The sequence below is a fragment of the Urocitellus parryii genome, chromosome 1 (assembly GCF_045843805.1).
Source record: "Urocitellus parryii isolate mUroPar1 chromosome 1, mUroPar1.hap1, whole genome shotgun sequence".
Taxonomy (NCBI): Eukaryota; Metazoa; Chordata; class Mammalia; order Rodentia; family Sciuridae; genus Urocitellus; species Urocitellus parryii.
The window spans coordinates 38,124,841-38,148,230 of NC_135531.1; the positions used below are offsets into that span (position 1 = coordinate 38,124,841).

General features: G+C 31.6%; 1 protein-coding gene across 1 annotated transcript in view; it reads right to left on the reverse strand.

Annotated features, from left to right (window-relative positions):
- Positions 1-23,390, reverse strand: part of Hcn1 (hyperpolarization activated cyclic nucleotide gated potassium channel 1) — a 367,811-nt gene that overhangs the window by 78,671 nt on the left and 265,750 nt on the right. The window lies entirely within an intron of this gene.

Below are 23,390 nucleotides of genomic sequence, written 5' to 3' on the forward strand. Positions count from 1 at the left end.
CTGTGTCAGGCATTTTATTTAGGTAGCAGAATAGAGTGCTGAAATGTGGAAAAGAGGCATGAAAGGACTTCAGAGTACATTTGAGAGTGTGAGGTCAAAAAGGCCAGTGAAGGGACAGGAATAAAAAAATATGTAAGACAGGATGCTGTTTTTTTCTAGCTGAGTACTAAAAGAAATATAATATTGCTGCTTGATTCTTCGGTTGAAGGAAAAAAGAATCTTGTAACTTTGAAAAGTACAAAAGGTTTTCTTTTAAACCTTCCAACAAAATATCTGAACCTAATTAAATTTTGAATCTAAAGGCAGAGAGCTTGGCAGTTGTTTGAAAGTCATAGATGCTTAAGCAACTAAAGATGCCCAATAAAGTGCTCAAAACTAAGAAACAGGATATGTCAGGCTTCCAATTTAGAGTTTAAGGGAGTGTCAGGATGAGAGTAGCTCTGCATTATTTTAAAACTGAAGGTTACTTTAGATATTTTATTCAAGAAATTAGTTCTTAAACTTGATAGTTTATATGACTTGGGGAGGGGTTTCTTTGGGGGAAGGCAAATCTTCAGGCCTAAACTCAGAGATTGAGATCAGTGGCGGACAGACCTGTTCATATTTACACACACAGGCACGTACACAATCTTTTAAAAAGTAACATCTTTGCTAAACACACAGGATCATAGAAGAATGGGTATTACCTAGGAGCTTACATGAAGAGAAGAATTTCAGACCTAACCCCAGACATATGTAATCAGAATCTAAATCTTTAAAAAATCCCCAGGTAGATCATATACACATTAAAGTTTGAGAAATATTCCCTAGGTCTTTCTACCGCAGACAGTCATAAGGCCACACTTTGAAAACAAGGAATGTAAACCTAAAAATTACTAATGATTGAATGGAGGAAAAATTTAAAAGTCTGTAATAAAACTGGATGAAGATACTGTAATGAGTATTCCTATAAATAGAACACAATTAACATATTTTATATGGAAAAATATCTAAGATCTTTTCTTGATAACAGAGCTTTGGTTAAAAGACTTAGGTCTCTTGATTCTTTGTCCATGCCTATTCTAATTGGTAATTGGTAACTGGGAAATGACAAAAATCAACATATTGTATTGTATTTCTTCAATTTCTTCCTACAAATTTTTCTTTCATTTAAAAAAAACCATATTGTTTGAAAATTCCTTTTTGAAGAATAGAACCCTCGAAGAAAATATCACTTTATCACAAGACTTGATTTGGTAACCATACTGTTGTCCTAGTATTTAAAGCTGGAAATCCCATGTATCTCTTAGAAGCAACTAGATTATAATATAGCAATTTGAATTTAGGCACCAAAGCATCACTGCCATTGTATATAAGTAGTTTCTAGTAAATACTTGAAAAAAATGCATTCATTTTCCCTGGAGAGCTCAAAAGACATACATCTATCTAGCTTTGGTAGCCTACTTCTAGAACCTGGGATTATGTCTGCCTAGCTTCTCATGCAGCTGCTCCATATAAAATAGTTTCAGTGACTTTATCTATAAGCCTACAATACAAGATAAAGTTGATATGTAACTGTATTAGAAAAGCTCTGTCTTTATTTATGGAAATATCTATGTATTGGGTTCATACACTTGGCCAAAAAAGATATCAGTGGGATATGTAACACATGTTTAGAGTCTGAAACTCTACTGGAGACCCCCAAGGTTTGCTTCTGCACTAATAATTTGCAACTAGTTCATGAGGCTTGCTTAGATTGGCTTAACTGAATATCTACAGTGAGCCACATTTGGAATCTCTTTGCAGAGAACATAGCTGAGCCAAGATTACTTGCAGAGACCTTAGCTGCTCATGAGAGAGACTCAGACAGCATATTCCTGTTGCCCCAAGATTGGGCCCACAGGAAACTGAAGACTCTTGGACCTGAATGCTTATCTCTATTCTCTTTCTCTTGCTCCATTTTGTTCTTTGACTTTAAATAAACATGTCTTGGGAGTATACTCTGTGGAGTCTGGTGACTCCTGCAAATATCTAATCTTGGGAAAACAACGAAACAGCTTAAGATTTCAGAACTGCAAAAATTCTGATATTCACTGGTATACCTCTTTGTACGTGTTTCAGTCCTAACGAAGGATTCGTCTTTCTTTGGGATCAAATACAAAAATCTCTGCTTCCTTTCCACAACACACTGCTTTGCCCAACTGCTTGGAATAGTAAAATCTGTAAATTTAACTGATATACTATGTTTTACATTCCTCCTTCCTTTGCCATGCATCTCAAGAATATGGAGAGGCGGACTAAAACAGTAGTTTTTTTATTCATTTGGAGGCCCACTCATATAGGGAAAATATAATCTATTCAACATTCATCTCTGGAATTGGAAACATAATCCTTGAATAGCTAAATAGAAACTATTTTAGTTTTATAGAAAAACAGGGTTAATTGGGTCTAGTTATTTTTCCTCACATAAGTCATTTCACCTCTACACCTGGTTTACTAACCTATAATGAGAGGGTGTTAGATTCAATGATCTTCCTTGTTCTTTCAGATCAAAGTTGCAAACTTCTGTGAAAATTTCTACTGCTAGATTTGACTTTTGATATATATTACTTATTTTAACCATTTGTTAATGCATAGTAATTATGGATCTAACAAATATGAAATGATTTCTGTGTGATAATGGTTTTTCAACAGTTGTCAAGCCACCAGTTCCCTCTGGAACTTGTTAGAAATGCACAGTCCTTCATAGTCTCCAACCCAGACCCACTGAATCAGAAACTTTACATTTGGGACACAGCAGACTGTGTCCTAACAGGCCTTCCATACACTGAAATTTCAAATCACTGCTACATGCCATGTATAGTGTTATCTTAGGACATCAGGAAGCACACTGTAGTCAGACTAGGAAAAAATAAATTCAGTTTTTGGCAAGTTAAGTATAAAATGCTCATGGCACATCCCCATGCTTATATGTAGGTCAGGCACTCAGAGGAGGAAATATGTACGTCATCAATGACTAAGGGAGCACTAAGGGACACTGTGTCAGATGAGGAGAAAAGAGTCAGAAACTGGAAGTAGCATGGGAAAGCAGTTGGGCCACAGAAGCTGATCAAGTTTAGAGTACTGATAATTATCATGAGTACCTGAGAGCAGAACCAGAAAACATAATAAGCAGAATCTAAAATGTCAAGGGGAATGATCAAAAGGTATGTATTCTAAGAAAAGAGGCACTGGACAGTGCCCACTAATTTGGAATTGAGGTAGAAATCTTTGTTAGTATAAAATACTTATAAAAACAGGGTGCCATTTCTTCCTGTTTCCTTCAAACCTCACAGGACTTGCAAAAATAAATGGAAGTCTCATTTCCATGTGATATGAAAAACTAACAATACAAACTACTTTTTTGAAGATGACACCTAGTGGTAGCTGGAAAATGAAACAAACCAGATGCTTGAAGTTGTACACAAACTGGAAAAGTTAAGAAGAAGAGAAAAGAAAAGAAAAGAAAAGAAAAGAAAAGAAAAGAAAAGAAAAGAAAAGAAAAGAAAAGAAAAGAAAAAATAGTAATGTTTCCATTGTAGTCACAAAGCATGTGCAAAAGATTACTTGATACATTCAATAGTCACTGTTACATAGATATTTAAATGGAGATATGAAAATAAATTTCTTTCTTAAACATAAGATTGAAAGTACAAAAGTACAGCCCCTCAGAGCCAAAGGGACCATAAAACAATTACCATTTAAAATTCTGTTATATTTTTACTTTTTAATTTTCTGCATAATTGAGAAATATATAAAAATAATGCATCACACAGTATTAAAAATGATCTAATGTGTGTTTCTAACTATCGTCCATTCTCAAATTGGTCAGTCTGACCCAATATTCTTCTGTGTCTGTTTCTTATACAGATTTATGACAGGCCTCATTTATTGACTTTTTGTCAAAAATTTCCCAATTTTTTGGCTACGTATAGTCTCTCAGATCTTCCTTTAATTGTGTCTCTGGTATTAATTCTTCCCTACTCTCCTTTGTATTTTTTTTTTTTTTTTGGTACCCGGGAATGAACCCAGGGGCACTTAACCACTCAGCCACTTCTCCAGTCCATCTATCTATCTATCTATCTATCTATCTATCTATCTATCTATCTATCTATCTATCTATCTAATCTATCTATCTATCTATCTATCTATCTATCTATCTATCTATCTATCTATCTATCTAATCTATCTATCTATCTATCTATCTATCTATCTATCTATCTATCTATCTATCTATCATCTATTTGAGACAGGGTATGTCTAAGTTACCTAGGGCCTTGCTAATTTGCTGAGGCTAGCTTTCAACTTGCTATTCTCCTGCCTTAGACCCCTGAGTCACTGGGATTACTGGGGTGTGCCACCATGCTCAGCTTCCTTTGTAATTCCATGTATTATATTTATTTCCAGAGAACTTTAAACAGTTTATAATGAAAGTAACAAGTCTCTTCCTTCTCTTCCACTTTCTAACTTATTATTTCTACTTTAATGTTGTAAAAGTAGATTATGACTTTGCACTTCTAACTGAAATTTCCACACCCATAAACTACTTATATTTTCCAACCATGTAAGTATTGACCACAATGCCAAATGGACCATTTGACTGCATTACTTTTGTTCCTTGGGATTTTAAAACCCTCATATTTCTTGTATAATTAGTTTTATTACAATTAGTATCACTTCTTTCAGCCTCCATATCCCAGTTAATAGACACTGAGTTTTATTTAGAAATTTTCCTACAGGATTTCATAAAAATGAAAAACAGTATATTATATATAGTTACTGTTCAAACTGATGAAATTCCAAGATTCTCAGCCCAGACCTCAAATCTATAAAATATTACATGTAAGAAATTAACTTTTTCTCTCAGGAAGCATGGAGCTACTGGATAGTAACCTGCTTCATGATTTCTCAAGACAGTTTTACACGTAGCCCATGTCCACAGTGCACTCAACCTGTGCAGATTCCTTGGGTAAATTGGGACTATCAAAGTCTCATCTCTTGTGACCCAAACTGTGCTGATACCTCATTTCAACACTCTTCTATATTTTATGGAGGGAGAGACTCCAGATGATCCCAGAAACAAGAATGAATGATGAGACAGCTGCCTTTAAAACACAACCACCTTGCCAGTGTGCCTTGCAGACTTCAGAGAAAACAATAAATACACCTCTGGGTATATTTAATTCCTACTTTTTATTTCAAAGGTCAATTCATTATTTGTGCACTAGTATTAAAAATAATACATTATAATGGCCTGTTTAGCTAAAACTTTAACAGTTTTATAACTGATGTTTAAGAATATACTTTTCAAAATTAACATTATCATATATAAACACTAAATTCCTAAAGGTATTTTTAAAAAATTTTTTAATTTGTTTTAATTAGTTACACGACAGTACAATGATCTTGACATAGAGGAAATCTCATTGAACAAAAAATTAGTTTTACTCTAATAAAATGTTGGGCAAATAGCAGTACTTCAAATAACGAATCTATTAATAACTTCTCAATTATTATTAACTTCAAGCTTTTTTAAAAATATAATTTATGAGTTAATTCATAATGTATTTATATATATACTATGAGACTATGATTAAATATAAATTTAATAATGCTTTAACAGCATGACTAAATTATGTTTCAATATTATATTCAATATTATTGCTACCAAGTGGATATCATATTTATCTGATATATATCTGTATATTGACATATACAGATATACATGTATGTGTAATAAGTTTCAAAACCTATAACATCTTATCCAAAAGTCAGTTACTCTATTTTTTTCCATAATATTTGGTGACAGTTATTTTTGTAATACACTTCTGAATATACTATTTAGTCTTATGGTCATATAAGTATTATGTAATTTAATTGATATTTATATATTGTATTACATACAAGTTAATGTAATAATATATATATATATAATATTTTACATTACTAAATATAGTATTACACTTAATCTAGGTGACATTAGACAGATATAAAAGCTTTTTCCTGAATATTACAAAGGCTATGTATTTTGAATTTCTGACATGCATCTCAAAAATTTTTTAAATTGAAAAATAGACAAAAATAGAAAAAGAAAGATACACTATATAACCCTTGTGTTGTCACCTGGAGGTTGTTAATATACAAGCACTTTTTAGTGCCCTCACTACTTCACATTAGTAAAAGTTTTACCAAGGTAAATATTATTCTCATGAAACGTTTCTTAAAACTATATTTTTATTGTGAATTGAAATACTTTTTTGGTCAATAATGGAATCAATTTTCATTTTCAAATTATATATAAATACTCCATAAATTCGCTATTTGTGAGTAAGCTATACTAGCTAAAATAGAATTACTTCAATCTTGTTCTGGATCATGCAAAATTTACAGAAGCAGATAAAAGGGCATCTGCCAAAAAAAAATATGAAATTAAAATGTTTATGATTTCAAGGCTGTCTATACTTTTCTGTGTATCAATTGACAGGGTTGATACACCTTGGTATTGTAAAACACCCATGAGAGTTGGAATCAGTTGTACCTCAACATTTTTTTCTGTTATATCCACTGGGTTTTTTATTTTGAGTTTATATATATATATATACATATACATATATGTATATATATACATATATATATACATATATGTATATATATACACACACACATACACACATTATTTTTTAATGTTTTCTTATATATCTATATGAAATGATATCTAATATACTCCATGCATTGAGAGTCAGTGATAATACATGGAATGTATCTGTATATACTATATACTTAATAGAGGTAATTACTGAAAAATCTTTAAATAAAAAAGATAAAATTCTAGTTGAATTTTAAACACATGCCTCATGTTCAGTACAAACACAGTTATCAAAATGATGACTAAAGTGATATTTTTCTAATAGCATAAAATTTCTGTAAATTTTACATTTAAATAATTATATAAAATAGGTTTTAAATGTAATTTTAATAGTCAAAAATGAAATATTCAACTTTTTCTTAAAGACCAATCAACCATGAATTACTTTGTTATATTTAAAAAGATCATCACTGGATTTATGACTGATTTATCTAATTTTTTACCAGGGATATTTTTAGTAGTGCTGATTAAAGTCATGATCTTATAATTAAAAGTAAAAAGTAGTTTTTAATGTTAAAAATTAGATTATATGTAACACAATTTATCAAATATTATCTTCAAATTTTTTTCAACAAGATGGGATCATTTGTAAGAACCATGTTATCAACACAGCAATATTGTCAATTCATTACCAATTCCTACTTAGAAATTTTTCTTTTATTAAAAATAGATACATGGTTACTTTGTGAACCATTTTTAAGATGTATAGTCATTGTAGGGTAAATCTTATAGTAGTAAAGATTTTGTACTTGAATTTGATCACTGATGAATTAAATGGAGGAAATAAAGGAAAATCACAAATGAAGAAAAGCAAATATTTTGTTTTAGCAGATGCTTAAGTTAAATATTTCCATTTTATCATCTTTCTCTTTTTTGCATAGCTTGGTAATGAAACATACATTTCTCACTAGGGGAGTGAATACTTAGCTCTCAAGATAGGGATGCCTTTTAAAAAAAATTATTGTATGTTAAGCAACTATTATGCCTTAAAAATCATCAGAAATACAACTTAATGTGTTGAGAAACTCCTCGCATAAGCTTAAATTTGTTCTCCCATCCAGAATGATCTTTTTGAATGTAAACAGCTATTTGTTCTCTTATTTATGAAAATAAACTGCCTATTCAGATATTTGTGAAGAATTTTACTTTCATCTATTTAAAAATAAAAATTTGGAAACTGTTTATACTATCTACAGTAGCCCATAGTTAATTAATAATCATTAATATTATATCTCTGCTTGAAAATGACAAAGTTGAGCATTGTTTTCAAAATGTCAGTTTGACATTGCTTAATTTAACTTAACTAAACAAGTACTTGAAGAAATTGTAATAATGAGAGGTTAGTGGATTTAACAATTAGAAGAAAATGCTTAATTACTGAGCAAGTAAATTGTCCATATAAAGCATCCTTAGAAAATTAACTTATTTGTAATTATAGAATAAAAGGGGATAGATGATTCCTAGAAACAACACAGTCCTTATAACCATTATGATAGAGTTAAAATATGCTTGAATATTTTAACAGTTCTTCTGAGTGTTTCTCTAAACAACTTTGATCTTTATTACTGTAGTTTATCTTGGTGTGTGTGTGTGTGTGTGTGTGTGTGTAAAAATATTTTGTTAATCCCCTGTCCCCTACCTTTCCCTCCAAAAAAAAAAAAAAAGAAAGAAAGAAAAATATTTTGTTGTTTAATTGAGCAAGAGTACAAATTGATATAACATCCCTACCATGGTAACCTAATCACTACTTCATTTTTTTTTTCTAAAGGACCATTTAAAACATACTATGCTATTTTAATACTCCTTTTTTCCTTCCCCCTACAATTTCTTTTACTCACAGATAATGACTTTATTTCAAAAGAAAGAACTTTCACACAAAAACATCTACCAACTCATCAATACACCTAATTTTTTCATTTCTTTCCCTCTTTCCCTTTTGAAGAGTCGTCTCCTCTCTCATATGCGGCTAATCTTCCCTTTGTGTTTGAATATGCTCTCCTTATGGTTCCTCAGATATACCAGCATCTCTCGCATTGCTATCTTATCCTCAACCGTATATATTGTCTCTGGTCAAATAGTGTACATTTATTGTTTTTTTTTTAAGCTTTAATTTACTTTAACTGATAAATAATAATTGTAAATATTCTGGGGTACAGAGAAATTTTCTGAAACACATGTGCATTATGTAATAATCAAATCAATATAATTAGCATATCCATCACTTCAGATATTATTGATTGGTGATGAGAACACTTAAAATCCCCTCTTCTACTGTTTGGAAGTATGAAATATATTAATTATAGTCAGCCTACTGTTCAAGAAAACATATTTCTCTTCTCTAACTTTATGTCTTGGTCATGACCAACTTCTCCTCATCTTCCTTCCTACTAGCCCTCCTCCCTCTATGGTAAGCATTATGTGACTCTACTTATTTGAGATAAGCACTTTTAGATTCAACATATGAGTGAGTTCATGCAGTATTTGTCTTTCTGAATTTGCCTTTTTTCATTTAATATAATGTCCTCCAGGTTCACCTATTTTGTTACAAAACTATAGGATACCACTCTGTATATGGCTGAATATTATTACATTATGTGTGTATACCAAGTTTATTAATATATTCACTTGCCCAACTAAAACAATTATAGCTGTAATCATAATGATATTTAACACTTGTATATTAAATATTATTTTCCAGACACTTAGCTAAATACTCATACTTACTAATTTTATCATCATAACTGCTTTGGGAGATTGTTAAAATTATCAATACTTTATAGATAATGAAACTGAGACACAAAAATTTAAATAACTTGTGCAAAGTCACACAACTAGTTAATGCTGAAGCCAGTATTTGACCCAGGTAATACAGTTTCACTCTCTTTGTATTTTTATGCAATGGATGGTATTCATGTCTTCAAAATGACTACTACCTATCACCAATTTTTCTTCCCTTTCTCAAAAAATACTTTTAAAGATTTATTTACACTTATTACCTTACTGTCCACATGATTATTACTTTTAGAGTAATAATTTGGGCAAATTAAGTATGATTAAAATGGTATAAACATTTTTAAAATTTGGGTACATTGATTATTTTCTTATTAACTCCTTTGTGTATGAATGTGTATATTTGTGTGTGTGCTTTTTAATGGGCATATATATGTGAATTAATTCTTTAATGAAAAGTCATGTTGAATTTCCATTGTTAATATATATTCACACTGAAATAGAAATTTAAAACACAATGTGTTTTCAGTATCGTCTTTGTATAACCCCAATTTTTTAAACTTTTAATGATGGACTATAAATTACATAATCCCTGTATATGTGTGCACTAAGTAGATTAGAAGCTTGAACAGGGTATTGTTTAATATAATTCATTCTTCTTCAGTAATTTTGGTCAAAATATTTTTTTTTGCATTACTATTAGCTTGGTTTCCATTAGTAAGTCTCCCTAGATTGTTTTTAATATGACTGTTTCAATTTCATTGTTCATGAGTTTTCAAATTTAAATCAACTAAATATCTGAGGATATACACAATTGATTGCTAAGAGTAAATATCATTTGGAAAATAATTAAAAGAAGACAATGAATTAATGAGCCATCAGAAAATTACCATGAAGAAGAAATGCTTGATGAAAAAAAAAAAAAGCTTTGTCACTGCTTAGCTTTTACCCTTCTCTAGGTTAATTAATTAGTTTATCAAAAACAAAAAATCTAATGAAGATATTCCTTCTGTGCAAGTTAAAATTACAATTTTATTTATGTACATAATATAAAATAATATTTAAATGACTTATCAAGTTTGACATAATGTGGAATTAGGAAGCAATGGAGTAGCATACCCATGTACTAACACAATTAGTCACAATCTGTGCTTCACATTAGAGTATTGATTATTTGTCAGTCTTGCCATGAAACAATTTATATTCCTGTATTAATACAGCAGGGTGCATTATAATAAGTACTATAAGAATCGTTGGTAGCTACCTGCCAAAGAGTACCAAGGTATTATTAGAAGACTATGCTAAGTATAACCCTACAGAAGGGAAAGAAAAGCATACTCTTTCAATCTAAGTTCAAAATGAGTCTTAAATAAGATCCATATTAGAGAATACTAGTGCTTGATTTCAAAATAGATACACACACATAGATTTTGTACATTTGCATATCAACATATGGAAATTTGGCCTTCTGAATACATGTTTATGTATGTAAGACAGATTGAATGATAGTAGTTTTAACTGTATTTTATTAGTACTTATTAACATTGCTTTGAATTTGATGGCAAGTCAGCACAGCATTGAAACTTTTATGTACAAAGTTACCAAGAGAAAGGGGACATTTTCAGAAAATTACTCACAGAACTCATGAATGAAAAAGGATTCAAACTTTTACAGCTGAGACAGTTTGAAACTAACAGTCACTTGTTGATTTAATTCTAAAATTGGACTGATTTTTCATTTTTAAAAAAGCCATCATACTAGGTTCCGGAATATACTTCCTGAAGTAGAGAAGAAAGGCAAAGAACTTACTAGTATAAAGTTAAAAGTGACATATTAACATTAGCACCATTCATCAGGGAAAAACCAAATAAGTTTGCCAGGTAAACATCTTAATAGTTGAAAGTAGCTGCTTACTAAAACTATTAGGACCCAAGGTAGATAACAGTATTGCAAAGGGATCTCCAGACCTGTTCCACTCAACCATAAAAGGGATAAGTTTCACACTGTTGTTAAAAATCAGCAAGATTGTTTTGTTAAACTTTTATAACAAGAAAAGATTCTATTTCAATTGTTAAGTATTATATGGTCCCAATCTAGAAATGATTTCTGAAAATCAACTGATAATAATACTTGTTTGATCTACTTTAAAAAAAAATCTTCTCCATGCTGAATAATCTCAAGGAAACACATTCAATCGATAGTCACTGTAAATGAGCATATTTCTGGCCAAGTGTTTAGCAAGGCGATACGAAAATGATAGGAAAAAATAATACACCATTACAGTTAAGTTGGTGAAAGGGATGGAATAGTTTATAGACATTTGGATAAATGATACATGATAGGAGAATTTTAGAATTATACATTTGTAGGTATACATTTCCTTTCTAGTTTTCTGACTTTTATTCCTATGTGTATTCTGATAAATACTAAAAGATTATCTTTAGGCTAGACTTTACCATTCAACCAAGACTCATATATCCAACTGCCTAATTACCAACTCCACTTGATTTTTGCAAACTTTTGCTTAATTTGCAGGATCTAAAAAAACTTGACTTGTCAGTTTTTGCTATTGTTTTCTTTGTCATTTTTATTAGTGAATATTAATTATACATAATAATTGGTTTTAATAAGGGTCTCACAGTACCACATCCAATGCCAAAATCGATCACCAAAATCCATTTTACCATGGTTTTCTGCATATCAGATAATGATGACTTTCTATCAGTAGCTGACACCAGAAACATTGCAGATGTTGTATTGCCATATTTCTTTCTCTCATACACACTTCTATCAGCAAATATTATTGAATTTGCTTTTTTTCTTCACAGACTTATGTAAGTGTAATTTCTATATAAAAGTCCACACACTTTTTGAAGTGAACATTTCCACAGGCAGTCATTACCAAGTTTTACTCCTGGTCCCAGGAAACCACTGTTTTGTTTTCTGTCAGTCTTGGTTTTTCTATTCTAGAGTTCCATATAAATATAATAACATAGTATTTAATGTTATGCATATGGCTTTTTTTCTCCTGTAAGCATGATTCTTTCAAGATATGTTTATGTGTTTCATATGTGGGTAAATATTTTTTCTTTTTTATTGATGAGTAATTGAATAGTTATTGATATACTCTTGGTTTTTTGTTTTCAGCGTCTCATTGAGTTGGTAGGGGCCTTGCAAAGTTGCTGAGACGGGTTATGAACTTCTGATTCTACTACCTCATCCTCCCTAGTTATTGAAATTACAGGCATGACTCACTTGCACCTGGCTGGATCTACTTTTAAACTACAGTCACCTATTAATTTAATGTATTTTTTTAACTGTTACATAAAAACAAACATTGTGCACAATAATGGTTTAACTGCTCCATTAAAAAACACAAACTTGCAAACAACAAGGTACTATGAGCTATTTCAATATGTGTACACATTGTGTAATGTTTGAATCAGATTAAACATTTCTGTCTCCCCAAGCATCTATCTCAATTTATTCATATCTCTGACTTCAAACTTGGTCCAATTAATCACCATCTTTTTATGTAGATTATTACAATCATTTCTAGCTGGTTTCTCTGCTTCTACTTTTGACAGCTCATAATTTATCCTCAACTCAGTACCCAGCATCATCTTCTAAAATGTAAGTCTGACCACAGCACTCTGTTTGAACCTTCTAAGGACCTCAGTTTTAACAGAAAAGCTGGACTCCTACCTTATGCTGCCCCTTCTTTTACCACTGTCTTGCTCAATCAGCTCCCATCTGATTGTGCAGCCTGGAAGCACAGCAGGGAGGGCAAGAGTAGCAGAGAAGGAACTAATATCTCATAGGTTCCTGTATCATCAGGTTTCCTCAGGTGTAAGAAATTTAAACTCATAATACTTAGGAAAGATAAAATGAGGAATATAATATAATATAAAATTTAAATTTTGTAGTATAATATAAAATGTACACTATCAAACTAAATTTTCAAAAACACTTCCAAATTTAGACAGATGACATTAGTCTTGACCCTAAAACATCCTATGCAGGTATTTATATTTCTTTACAATTTGAGTGTAAATGATAAAGAAATGTGAAAATCATTGACCTAATTGATTATTCTAGATCATGAGCATAAAAAATATTTCATTATATCTAAAGCTGAAAACTAGATCAGTTTTCATGTTTATAACAATAATGACAATGAAAGCAATAAAATATATTGTGCTAAAGGAAGAGATGTCTGACTAAACTGTGTTTTTATTGCTTGAATCAAAAAGATTAGCAGTTCATTTCTGGGGTGCAAAACAAAAATGTTATGATTTATACTATAATATAAAACACTATACATTAAATACTATTAAGTACTATTTTAAAAACTTCACTATTAATGGAGTACCTTACTTCTCTATTAATGGAGCATGTTTAAATACTGCAATAAAAAAACCTAAAGACTGTTTTTGTTCTTCAAATATACAAACTTTATATGAAACAACCAACTCTTCACAATTTTGATTAAGAACAATTATCTCTAGTATTATCACATAAAAAGAGATAGCCAAAATCCATGATTTTCAATTATTCCACCTTAAAAATAATGTCCTAGGACTTTCATTCTTTATAATGAAAAAGATATTTGAATGTCTCAGCAAATATTGAGTACATAGGAGGTCATATTAGAAAATAGTGCATATGCACTTTGTATAACAGGTTTTCTAAATTCTAATATCTAGTTTATGAACAAAGAAGAGATAACTAAGAGTTTATAAATAAATGAAATATAAAACAAATTTATCAAAAGTAGAATCTATATAGATATTTCTTGCTCTAAGTTTTTAATCATTATAAACTGCTTTTCCCTAAAGTCAATTAGAATTCATTATACATTACATTTGTATGCCTTTTTTATTCTTTTCTAATTTCTTTCTGTAAATTTCAGAGTGGTATGGAGTTTATTAGTGACATGACAAAGCCTAGAAAAAAAAATTCCTCTTGTTGCAGAATGGTGCTGTAGCTAAACAAAACATAAAATATGATGAAGATAAACACTGTTTTATGTACACACACTCTAAAAGAAATAGAGAAATATAGTAATGACTGAGCCAAATGGGGCATATAATAACTTGAATTCAACTATTTTGTTCTTTTTATTGACTTTCTACACATATGCATATTTTTAGCATTTTTATGGCTATCTTATATTCACTGAGATATTTAATGAAGAGAAGAAAAATAGCTTAAGGCTAGAGAAGAAAGCTAGAAAACCCTAGAGAATTTACTGGGTAGGCAGAGATGTGGATAATGAGAATTTTGGAAAGGAATAAAATATTTAAAAATTAATAGATCTTGATAATAGTAATAAACACAAATATGATGATTTAAAGTTTGTAGAGAATATTTGGTCTTTCCAACTGCTTCAAGAGTCAGGCATTGGCAAACATGATTATGTTCATATTTTCATAAAGATGCTGATATTGACAGTGTGAGCAGCAAATAGCATGCTTATGTCCATAGGGCAATTTCACCATGCCCCTGATATTCTGGATCATGTTCTTCACACATATAAAACTGTCCATCGACCTAGGAATTTTGTACTGAATGTAGATAATGAAGCCAATGATTATCTGTTGCTATTTTCTGACATTATTTTTTCTTAAAAGTTTCTAGGTGATTCCAGCATTCTGCCCAGGTTGAAAGCCACTGGACAAGAATAAGAAAAATGGACTTGAGAGTTAGGCCTATGAGAAAACATGGAATATGAAGACTTGCTGAGAAATCCTGGAATGTTGTCCTAGACCAGAAGATAATTGAAGGATAGGATTTAACTTAGTAATTTCCATTGTAGCAGGCAGATGCAAGGACAAGAGATACAGAGAGACAGCTGTCAAGTTCATAGAAGGCTTAACAATCATTAACATTAAAATGTTTCAAACTAAATGTGCTCCTTCTGAAGTTGCTCAAGTAAAAAAGACAACCATATATCAAGGAAAATGGTGAAAACCAATCATCAGTGGAAAAAAGGCAAAAGAGATCACACAAAGGCACAAAGATTTCTGGAGAATTACGCATTTTCTCATTTACCTAATTTCCATCTTCTGTTCATGAACAGTTGAAATTTTGTGTATTTATTAATTAATAGTAATAAAAATTGAATTCATTTAACAAATGACTTCTGAACTTGTCTTCCAAAATGTGAGGAAGAAATGTGCTTCCATGGAATGAGAATAATGCCAAAATATATGTCTCCTTTAGGGTGTTTTGGTGGTGAGGCAGCATATTCTATTCATTTAAAAAGATTTTTTGCTATCCTCTTATCTCACTGTTATTATTATAAATCTGGCCCTGGGGATACCGAGATATGAATCCACACACAGCTCTTCCTTTTATATTACAATCCTTGAACTTGTAACTTGACTCCTTTAATCTTCCGTTTTTTCACCTCATAAAATGGTATAATAGAAATAACAGAGATCAAAATTAAGTATAAAATATGCCATAGCATAGAGCAGTGCTAAATTAGTGTTAATTTCCTAAATTATGACTACCTTAATTAGAAACAATCAGGGCACTGGCATAAATATACATGCTTGTGAAATATGGCCACAAAAGTTGAAATATGAAACATAAGAAACTGAAGTATTTATAAGCATATTAAATTTTCCAATGAAAAGATAAATTAAGACATTCATTTGTGTCCCCAGAGATTCTAATTTTGAGATCTCTGTACACCAGAGCAAACATTTTTAGAAGCTTTACAACTCTGTGATTCTTAATCACTATTAAGCTTTTCCTTCATACTGAATGTAATTTAAATTGTTCTTGATTATTTGTGGTAATCATGAACGCTTTCTGTACGATATATATAGTGCAGTAGTTACTGCTCCATTATCTGATATTTGAGGGCTGCATTATCTGAGTACTTGTGCTTTGTCTCTCTTTCCCTCCTCTGCTAACAGGTGTGGAGCATTAGCTTCTTGATCAATATTTCCTGGCCTCCTGCCACTTGGGTTCCTTTGTTCCATCTTTTTGTTCTGATCTATTTTTGATTATTACTTTCCAAAAACTGAGGGGTCTGTTTTGCGATCACATACAACCAAATCTTTGCAACTTCACTTATGAGACTATGTGCTTAAGCTAACCTCACATAAAGTCAATGATTTTTTTTTTTATAAAACTCTAAAAATGGTATAGAAGGGGGGAAAAAAAAAGCAACCACTCCTTGTACCTACATGTGGACATCATGTCCCCAAGACTTAGGGGCGTTGTAGTCTAATTATTTGTGGTTAGTGACTGACTTACTTGAAATTATGTGACTGGGTGTTAAAGTAAATGTGTCTTGCCATAACAAATCAGCTTGTGGTTCTGAAACCAAAACTAGTGGGAGAAGGTCTCCCCAGAGGGTCATATAGAAAGACGACATTTAATTTTAGAAATAATTGTTAGCATAAGCTCTACAAGTCATTTATATAGAATAAAAGCAGTGAGATAATTTTCACAAAGGGGATCTCCTTACCCTGCACTATACAGTAATGAATTATGTGCATAAAGATGACCCCAAAGACATTTAGAGTGCCTTTTGGATTATCCAAGGGGAGATTAACATATAGTTAGTATAAAAAGAGACATTCAGAGCTGGAGAGCACCACAGAAATAATTGTTTCCCATCCTCTCATTTCACAGTTGAGGAAAAGCAAATAAAGCCCAGAGTGGCAAACTCATTTTCACCAGTTTTACATCTAGTCAGTAAATGTCAGGAGCAAACCAAGTCTCTGTATTCCTAATCAGCAGCCTTTTTTATTATCTCCACAGCCATCCTACTCTTTAATATATTTTATTATTCTTCAGTTCTTACGAATTCTTGGGTCAGAGTTTCATGTTTCTGCTAAGTATCATAAAGAATAAATGAGAGCATCAATTTTCTTCACAAGTCTCCACAAAGAGGTATTCGGAAAATGCACCTAGGAAGGGAGAACTGTCCCCTCTGGAACAGCAGTGTGTCCTCCAACTGAAAGTGAAGACAAGGCCAGAGCTAGCCAACATGAGAGCATGTCCTTGAGCCCTCGTTAAGAGCTGAAGGACACTTCTCCCTAGCGAAGGTCTCTACATGACAGCTGGCCATTCATCTACCCAGGCATGCATCCACTCACTGCTTATTTTTACAATGTTGGGACACAGGCATTGGTTTCTATTTTCTCATGTTCAATTTTATGATGTCTTCCCTTTAATATGAAATGTCATTTATGACAATTTTAACTTTATACAGTCCCTGGACTGTATATCTTACAAGTTTTCTCTTAATGTTAAAATTATGTTTAGTGAGTTTTCTTTTTTAATATGTGAAGCCATATAAAGGAAATGAAAGGGAACGGCCTGGATTAAGCCTTGTATGTCATTATTTTTTAAAAAATACCTTTTGTTTCCATAATAAGCCAATCTAAAGCAATGACGTATCTCTCAGTTCTCATTAATGCCTTATGAAATTCCCTGTACTTTTATATACATTCTCAAAGAAAGGATATAAGTACAAGTTGTTATCCAACAAAGATATGTACATATAAGATTTATGAAGAATGTTTTGACTAACAAACATCTCCATGGAAAGTGTAATAAGGGGTTTGAGTAACACTGAAGAACACAATTTCAGATTCCATTTTTTATTGATGTATCTGCTAATTTATTGAACTTCTACTTGGTAGCAGAAATATGACTGCATCTAAAAATTAGTGACAAAAAACAAGAGGAAATAGGTTAGTTATTGTTTAATGGATATAGAGCCTTCTATTTGAGATGGTGAAAAGGTCCTGGAAATTGATAATGGTGATAGTTGCATATCTCAGTAAAAGAAAAATATCTCTCTCTCTCTCTCTCTCTCTCTCTCTCTCTCTCTCTCTCTCCCTCTCCCTCTCCCTCTCCCTCTCCCTCTCCCTCTCCCTCTCCCTCTCCCTCTCCCTCTCCCTCTCCCTCTCCCTCTCCCTCTCCCTCTCTCTCTAAGACACGGAAGATAGTAAAATATTAAGAACTTGAAGAACAAATTGGAAGAGGATGGATCTGCTCATATTTCTATGGATATCGACTGTATGCTGAGAAAACATTCTGGAAACACTTAGGTTATATAGGTAGTTAAATTATGGGACACACTATTCCATATAACCAAGTTACTGGTTGTTAAATTTTTTTGTAGTAGGTACTTTTTTAATCAGAAAAAATCGTAGTAAAAATGACAAATTTACTGTTGCAAATGTCTTAACACTGACACAAATTTTAGGAAAAACTAAAGATCATAAAGTTTCAGGGCCCTGACACCAGATGAAAAACCCACTAATTCCCTGCCCACGTTATCCTCCTGTTAGACTTGTATCTCCTTTTTATATATTATACATTCAGTAGTAGTATATCATGGTGGCTGCTATTATTTGGATACTGAATGTGTCCTCAATCCCCATTTTTTGTTTGTTTGTATGTTTGTTTGTTTTTTGGTACCAGGGATTGAACTCAGGGTCACTCAACCACTGAGTCACATTGGCATCCCCAGCCCTATTTTGTATTTTTTATTTAGAGACAGGCTCTCACTGAGTTGTTCAGTGCTTCACTTTTGCTGAGGCTGGCTTTTGAACTCGTGATCCTCCTATCACAGCCTCCTGAGCCTCTGGGTTTACAGTGGGGTCTGGCTCCCCATGTGCTTTAACAAATGGCTTGAATTGGGAGTGGTTGGAATCTTTATGAAGTGGGGCTTAGGGAAAGGTTGCTAGGTTATTGAGGACATGCCCTTGAAATGGTTAGTGGGATGCTGATCCCCCTCCTGGTTCCCTTCATGGCCTTGAGGTGAGCAGTTTTGCTCCACCACATTCACCCACAATGATGTGCCACCTCACCACATTCTTAAACGCAATGGGTCTGACTGATCATGGACTGGAACCTCTAAACTCATGAGACAAGTAACCCTTGCCTCTTTTTAAGTTAATTATCTCAGGTATTTAGTTACAAGGAAGGAAAGCTGACTAACGCAGTGGCAAGGATTATAAGGAAATTTTTCTATTACTTCAAAAACAGGAAATTGCCTGCAACCAAAAGATTAGGACATCCTGTTGCTTGTTCAAAGTGAGGTTAATTCCTTTACTTTATGTAAAACTAGAAAAAATATTAAATGTTATTTCCTTTTCCAGAGAAAATGTCACAGACAAGATAAGTGTTCTGTGCGTACAATGATTATTAGCAGCTATCTTCAGCTACACTGAATCATACAGACTTTTTCTTCAGAGGAGAGTAGTTATGATATTGCACAAAGTTCCTTTCAAGGGAAAAAGCTAAATTTTTTTATACAATTTCTCTAAAAAATTTTTGTAAGAATCTGAATAATAATTATAAGATTAGCAAGTACAGAAATGAGGAACATAGACTGTTAATAAAGTGTTAAATAAGGAGTATGCCCTGTAAAACCTGATGCTTTTGAAAATAATATTTTCTTGAAAACTCTGATAAATTCTCAGAAAAAGTAGAAACTTGTATTATAAACTTCTGCAAAGACTGTCTATTCTTGAGTGCCCCCAACACCCTTATGGAAACAATGGAGCCAAGAAAAAATTCTATTTTCAATTGTATCCTCTATATATGTGAATTATATATTACAAAAAAATGGTCATCAGACATTTGAAAAGGATCAATGAAAAAAAAAAACTATACAGGATTTTTTTTTTTAAGTCATCACACTTAGTTTGTAAAGTCTATTGGCTAAAACTAATTCACTCCCTTGCTGGGAATGAAGAAAAAGATTGTCGAAGAGATCATTTGATGTGTTTTGGTCACTCAGTTAAGGAGAAGAGGTGGATTTCAAACCCAGTTCAGCCTGATGATGAAAACTCCACTTTTGATGTAACAACCAACTTACATGGACAATTATATTAAACATTGTGTTCAATGCAACAGTTGTATCATTCAAATATTCTGGTAATTTGGTACAGATCACTATTTCATGATTTCTTTGATACATTTTACTACCACCACATCTTTTTATATGTAATTTTGGTGCTAATTTTCCCTAAATAATTAACAATGTATTTTAAAATATAAGTACATAATCTAAAAATCTTCAATACATATAATTCCATGATAAAATATGAAAACTACCCACTTTCTAACACTTAAAATAACTCAAGTTATTTCTAAGACATGTTGGAAATATTTAACATTTTCAGAAACATTTTAATAGTAAAATATTAAAGAATAAGTAATCATCCTATTTCTTTTGTAAAACAAAGTAGTTTTTTCCACAAGCTTCTGTTCCATGAAAAAAAAAAAAAGAAAAATTGCTATAAAAAATCTATGAAATTGATTGTATGTATTTAAATTCTTAAACAGTGAAATACTCTATGTCCTGAATAAATTTTATACCAATTTTACTGTTTTTCTACCTGCTAAGTATAAAAATAAATAACTCCTCGAAGAGTTTGCTAGGGGAATTATGATGATAAAAGCTCAATAGCCACATTATGTTCTCATGTTTCCCTTTAGATCTCTGTGTAGAACTAGGTATTTTGTTAAGCTGCTTACAAGGCCAAGTACATTTCCCTTCCAGTATATCAAAGTTCTGTGTACAAATCTGATGGATGAATGTAATTGGATATTAAGAACCCTCATGTACATCTAAATGATGTCAGTGTCACATCCAATGCACTCAAACAAAAACTTTGGGACAATATGAAATCTTTGACATATCATTTTAAGTCAATGAAACTCACAAAAATCAATTTTCTAGAGTGAAAATTCATTGCTTATACACCCAAACACGGGGGGCAAAATATAACACTTGAAGTCACAGTTGTTTTGTATTTGAATGCACTGCCCTCTTAGTGCCTAGATTAATATACACAGGTGAACAACCAGGGAAGAATTTAATTATCCTACTCCTGAAATGTTTGATATTTTTCAACTAACATTGTTTATACAAATTCAAAAATCTTAAAATAATAATTTTCAAAGTTAAGATGCTATGGTCTATTTTCCAAGGTTATAAGAGAAATGCAAATTCTGATTTGCAAAGTACTTCTAAAAATTTTAATTTGTCTATTACCTCTGCATTTCTCCAAAACACATTGGACTGGAAAATGAGAATGCTGTTTTATATTATTACCACACTGTTAGTTATGTGGGATATAATTTAATCTCTCTATACCTCAGAATTTTTTAATCTCTAAAATATGAATTGAGAATAATATCATAATAAGAATGCTTAAAATGAAAATTTCCTTTCCAATACCAGAGGCATCAAAATTTTAATCTGGTAGCTTTAAACTACAAAATTATTTATATCACTTCTAAGTAGCATTAGTTATCTGGATGGTAATTAAATTAAAATCTAGGTATGTTACAATTTTAGTGAGTTCCATACACATTCATAGTCATCATACAATTATTTTTGTTTGGATTCTTTATTATATTGTGAATTGAAATTCTAGTTAATATCTAAAACTGGGTTAAAAATAAATGCTATTTTTAATACTTTAATAAAAAATATAAAGATCTACTATACCTAATGATAGATTTTTCAGATGGATAATAGAAGAGATTATCACTGTAATTGAATAAAGAATATTTTATTATTTTTTGAAGTTCAGAAACTAGTCATCTAAATTATTTTAAGAAAAAGAATTGACCTGTAAATTCAATTTTTTTTTTAATATTGAAATTTCTTCAACTTATCATTTCCTGGGGCTTGCTTGACTGGGGATCTATCACATTATTGCCAGGAATCTGGAAAGAATGAGTCAATCACTCAGGCAATTAAATGTTTCCATTAGGAAAACTTCCAGGCAATTAAGGTTTTAACCCTTTCACCACTTAAAAACATTTTAACATATTTCAGTACAATGAAATCTAATTTATATTTTTCTCAAATCTGGTGTAGATTGTAAATATCCCTGATATTTTAAACAATCTTATCACCTACTTAACAGTGTTTCAATGGTTATAAAACATACTGCTAGCTTTTAAATCCTCTAAAAATGAGGAAAATGTGTAGAAATTAAATAGAGAATGCAATTAAAAATAAAATGTTTGCAAAATTATCGCCTTCTGCTTGAGCACCATAGGGCTGTTTAAGAAAGGTCACATCACAATAGCTAAGTATGGAAACAATCTAGGTGCCCTTCAACAGATGAATGGATAAAGAAAATGTGGTATATATACACAACGGAGTATTACTCAGTCCTGAAAAGAGTGACTTCATGAAATTTTCAAGTAAATGTATGGATCTGGAGACTAACATGCTAAGTGAAATAAATTTATTCCCAAAAGCCAAAGGTCAAATATTTTCACTGATACATGGAAGCTAACGAACCATAAGGAGAGAGGGAAATAATTGATATTCAGTAGATTAAATAAAGGGGAATGAAGGAAATGGAGGGGGCATAGGAAAAGGAAAGACAGTGGAATGAACTGAAAATAATTCTCCTATGTATTTATGTGAATACAGCATAGTGAATCCCACCATAGTGTACATCCATAGGAATGGGGTGCTAATTAGAATAAGATATATTCTGTGCTTGTATAATTATATCAGAATGAATTCTACTGCCAGGTATAACTAAAAAGAACCAATAAAATAAATGAATAAAATAGTAAATTTATAAAAGAAAGGTTGTATTTGTACTGTGTGCATGCATTCTTTGATTCAGTCTCTTCAAATCTCATTCCTGGGCCAGCTCAGCTCTGCAATCTGCCTGTTACCAAAACAAAATAAATGCTCATTGTAGTTAAAAAAAAAAAAAAGATAAATTGATCAAAATTTGGAGAAGCACAGATGAGAGAAAGGAGTTTTCTACCAAAGCTTGATGGAAACCAGTTACCTACTATCTGGACCATCCTGCTGTGTATGGTACCATGGTGATTCTGATGTTTTTGCTGTTGAATATTGTATATGTCATTTTTCTGTTCCCTCTTTTTGTTGTAGATCTACTTTTCTTTCTTTTTTTCCTTCTCAGTCCTCTCTGTGATCTATCTTTAGCAGCTTGTGCTGTTTTTGCATTCT